The 5,030-nt window shown below is 40.7% G+C and overlaps 1 protein-coding gene across 1 annotated transcript in view; it reads left to right on the forward strand.

Annotated features, from left to right (window-relative positions):
* Positions 1–5,030, forward strand: part of DOCK10 (dedicator of cytokinesis 10) — a 205,965-nt gene that overhangs the window by 63,215 nt on the left and 137,720 nt on the right. The gene's annotated exons all lie outside the window — the stretch shown is intronic.

A 5,030-nucleotide genomic window follows, 5' to 3' on the forward strand; every position in this document is an offset into this window, starting at 1 on the left:
CCTGTGCCTCCTTGGAAAGAAGAAGACTCAGACCACAGCCTCTGAGTCCTTGCCAAGGGGAGGTCCTGGTGCAATAAGTATATTGTTGGAGCCCTGTGTTCTGTGAGTGCTCACATTTTTTTCATATGTAAAACGTTTCATCCTAATTCCCTCCAGAAAGGAGGCAGGATGCATTGTGGAGCCTGGAAAATAAATCACAGAAAAGGAAGTGAAGTGACTTGCTCAGTGGTTAGCCAATCCAAGGGTAGAAAACCTTGAGCCAGGTCTCCAAACTTCTCTACTTATATATATTTTTTAATGTGTATTTATTTTTTGAGAGAGAGAAAGGGCATGAGGTGGGGAGGGGCAGAATTAGAGGGAGACACAGAATCGAAAGCAGGCTCCAGGCTCTGATCTGTCAGCACACAGCCGGATGTGGGGCTCGAACCCACGAACCATGAGATCAAGACCTGAGCAAAAGTTGGACACTTAACCGACTGAGCCACCCAGGCACCTCCCTACTTATATTCTTAAATACCGGGATAGATAAGTCTCAATGCTTGACTTGCCTGGATGCTAACAACTGTCCCGTGATAGGCAACTGCTCACTTTTTGTGCATTTCCCAAGCACTTTAACTCCAATAGAACAAAAAGGACCTTCCTCATAAAGTGCAATGATTAAGTAATAGGAATAAAAGACACAACATAAGGAATGTAATCAATAATGTTCTTATAGTGCGGTATGGTGACAGATGGTAGCTAAGGTGGGCATAGCCGAATGTATAAACTTGTCCGATCTCTATGTTGTACGCCTGAAGCTAATGTAACATTGTGCATCAACTATACTCAGATTAAAACATAAATGAATGAAGGATGCCTGGGTGGTTCAATCGGTTAAGCATTCGGTTTCGGCTCAGGTCATGATTTCATGGTTCATGAGTTCAAGTCCCGTGTCTGCCTTTGCATTGACGGCTCAGAGCCGGAAGCCTGCTTCACATTTTGTGTCTCTCTCTCTGCCCTTCTTCTCCTTGTGTGCCCTCTCTCTCTCCCAAAAATAAATAAGTAAACATTTTTTTAAATTCTGTAATTAAAATGAATGAATGAAGAGGGAATTATTGAGGGGGGCAAAACAAAGATAGTAAAGTGATATTCTCGTGTACTTAAAAAATAAAACAAAATCACAACAGTACTCTTCTGCAAGTGATAAAAAATGTTTTTCAAGCAACTAATGTAGGATAAGTGCATGCTCTACGAGAACATAAGTCCATATCAGTGTCTTAATCTGAGAAATTTAGGTGAAGATCACTTGTAAACACATGCTTAGGTTGGCATTGATTGGAAAATGTTAATAGTCTGTATTGTAAGGCTTGTTGAATTCTCAAGCTCAGACTGATTGATTATTATAAACACCATCATTTTTGTTCTCTTTTTGAGCAGCTGGGATCTATAGTACTGTCAGAGGAAGCTTTGCTCAGGCCCAGGATAGGAAAAGCAGCCTCATTTTTTTTTTTTTTCGAGACTTTGACCAGTGGCTTTTGGCCAATTGAGAAATGGCAGTGATGTGCGTAGAATGAAGTCGTCTGTGGTCATTTTAGCCAGCCGAATGGCTGTGTTACAGCCACAGAGACTACCCACTAAAGAGTGGAAGGAACCAGAAAGTGACAGGGCTGTAGTCAAAGACATCTGAATAGCATGGTCCTGAAATTACAAACACAAGCCTGCATGCCTCGTTTCATAAATAAAATGACAGTTTGTGTTTCCAAATGCCTAATCTCTGGACAGTAGGCCCCTTATGAAGCTCCACCACCAAAAAAGGAGCTCGGCTCAGTTCCAGTGCTGTCTCAGATCCGTTTCATGCATTTGAGCTCTACTGATTGTCAACCAGAAGGTTTATAAAAGAGAACAGGAAGTCTGCTGTGGCCCAGGCAATTTGTAGTGGTCTGAAAGCATCTAATTCTCAGAAAAGAAATTCTTTGTAACCATATTAATCCCCTTAACAAATATGACGGCATACTTCACTTCTTATTTGATTAACTTATTTTTGCTTCAATGGAGACACGGGTAAGTAGTAAGACATGAGGAGAAGAGCCACAGTCCTGAAAGTTGAAACTTTACGGAGGCCATATGTTCCAGGACCACAGCACAATGTAGCTGAGATCAAGAGCGGGTCAGAGGTGTTCATTATCTATGCATTTCTTTTCTTATACCTTGTGTATCCTGTGCAAGGTATGGAATGTGCCGGAACACCATACGAGTTGTAAACTGATGTCTTATATGAGGGTGATTCAGCCCCTGTTGTCTTATTAAGAATCAACATGATTTCATAACTAGAAATAATCAGGAATCAGCCATAGTCATTGTCACATGATTCTACACACAAGTAGTTTTTATAAACTCCAACCTGAGGGAATTTCCAGTCTCATCGATTGCATGTGTATTATGTTTTGAGGGCTCTCTCTCTACTACAAGCAGCTATGTGATCATTATTCCTGGGACCCTGAGTCCATAGCCAGAAATGTGCCATTAAAGAAAACAATTTTTTTCTTAAGCCAGTTCAGTATCCCGACTGCCTTATACCAGAAAGCAGGGGCCTTGATGGGGCAGCAGGAGTAACTACCTCAGTTTACATTTGAGTCACATTATTGTGTTTTCCACCAGACCTGGAATATTTTAGAGCAGCTATTACGACTGTTTTAAAGGCAAGAAAGCCATCAGAGAATGCATGGGATAATGAGAAAAAGGAATGATATTTACTATATAATAATTTATTTTAAAATGGTGACTGAAATATAATTTTTTTAGCATTTATTTATTTTCGAGAGACAGATCATGAGCAGAGGAGGGGCAGAGTGAGAGAGAGACACAGAATCGAAACAGGCTCCAGGCTCTAAGCTGTCGGCACAGAGCTTAATGTGGGGCTCGAACCCACAAACTGTGAGATCATGACCTGAACCAAAGTCGGACCCTCAACCGACTGAACCACCAGCCCCCCCTAATTTTTTAATAGAGGAAAAAATTCCTAATCTTGCCAGTAGATTGTAATATGTAATGTTCCCTTGTAAACACCAAGCAGGTGACACTGTGTATCTGAGAATTATCTATCCAAACAAGAGACAAGTTATGCCCACATAAATGAAATCCAGCAATAATCTACAAAACTCAATTTAGGTATGGATTTTAATCTTTCGTTCCAACTTTTGATAGAGTCTATGTACTGTTTAGCTTCTAACAAAGTGTACCACATAAAAGAAGCAACTTGAAAGAGGGACTCCAAAAGGAATCAAAACTGTAAATTCTAAATACTAGTAAGTCCTAAACTGGCCCTATTGTACTTCATGTGAGTGTATCTACAGTTGGCTTGATTGGTAGCCGTGACCTCCTAGAACTTTTACACCCTGTTCACACAATTGCAGTGACATCTTGGGACAGATGCACGGATTAAGAGAGCTCAGTCTACACTGCACTTTAGGGTGAACGCTGAACTTTATCATACGATATATCTAGAACTTGGTTTTCTTATTATTTTTTATCCTCTGATTTTTGTCAGTTTCACATGACCTTCTTCCTCTTTCGTGGTGTCCAAACCCAGTTTTCCTCAATGTGCACATGCAGGCGAGTATGTATGCACACACGCCCCCCCCACACACACACTCACAGAGCATACCTGCTCACACATGCACAGACATACATGGGCTCACACACACATACCACACACACACACTCGAATACAGCACACCGTCATGCATCATCACAAACCCATGCACACATACCCACAAACACACTCATGCACTACACTTACTCATACATGTTCATGCAGACATATACCAGACACACACACACACACGTACAGAACCCACACATCCATATTCACACACACTCAACACATTTAACAAACAAGTATCAAAAACCCCACTAGACACTGAGGTTAGAGTAGTGAACAGAAGAGACATAAGTTCTTGCCCTCGTGGAGCTTATATTAAGAGTGAAGAAAAAGGGGGATTTGATGAAAATATGAGGGTAGGACTAGAACAGGTGTGATGCTGCCCGTGGTGGCAGAGCTTGCTGCAGCAGCTGTGAACTCGGAAGACCACAGGCCCCTTTCCCACCTATCTTCTCCAAAACTAAGGAGGGGTTTCGAGATTCTCATTTGTTTCATTAATTAGTCTAGGGGAAAAATGCCCTTTCTCTAGAACAACAATTCAAAAGAACTTTAGTTTGTGCTTTAGAAACTCTGATGAATCATTTGTAGATTTGGGGATATACAAAGGAAAAGACGCCAGCTCTTGGTAGCATGGATGATAACAGACTCGTCACTCCCTGGAAAGCCACGAAGAACAGAGTAAAGAAAGTTGGTGGCTAGGGATGGGAAGTTACTGTTTTTAGGCTCTCATATTCCCCCAGCTTGATGGAGCTGAAGACTGTATGTCATATAAAGATGAAACAATCTATGAAATCCTGTTTTAGATGTTTTCTTTTAAGATGTATTTTATACTTTTTATGTCTATTCGCTTAATGCAAAGTTGTTGTTGAGCATTGAAGTTGAAAACATTTTGTTTATTTTAACAAAAATAAAGACACCAAAAACATGAGTCTTTTTCCTCAAGATCCAGGTTTACTGAACTTCCTTTCTTCTCACTCCTAAAATTTTGGCTACACACACACACACAACACACACACACACACACACACACACACACACACAGAGCTTCTAAAAAGGGTTAAATTACCTTGCAGATATTCAAGAAACTATTTACAATAGGATTAAAATGATGATGCTTTTGCAAGTTTTCTCTTTCACTTCCAATGTATTTTAGGATTAACAGCAACACAAGATAGAATAGAAATAAGTGAGGCAAACATATGGTTTCTGTCCTTCTCTGCCTGGCTTACTTCACTCAGCATGACACCCTCAAGGTCCATCCACTTTCCTACAAAGGGCCATATGTCATTCCCTCTCATTGCCATGTAGTACTCCATCGTGAATATATACCACATCTTCTTGATCCATTCGTCAGGTGATGGACATTTAGGCTCCTTCCATGTTTTGGCTA

Source organism: Suricata suricatta, chromosome 3 (genome assembly GCF_006229205.1).
Source record: "Suricata suricatta isolate VVHF042 chromosome 3, meerkat_22Aug2017_6uvM2_HiC, whole genome shotgun sequence".
Classification (NCBI taxonomy): domain Eukaryota; kingdom Metazoa; phylum Chordata; class Mammalia; order Carnivora; family Herpestidae; genus Suricata; species Suricata suricatta.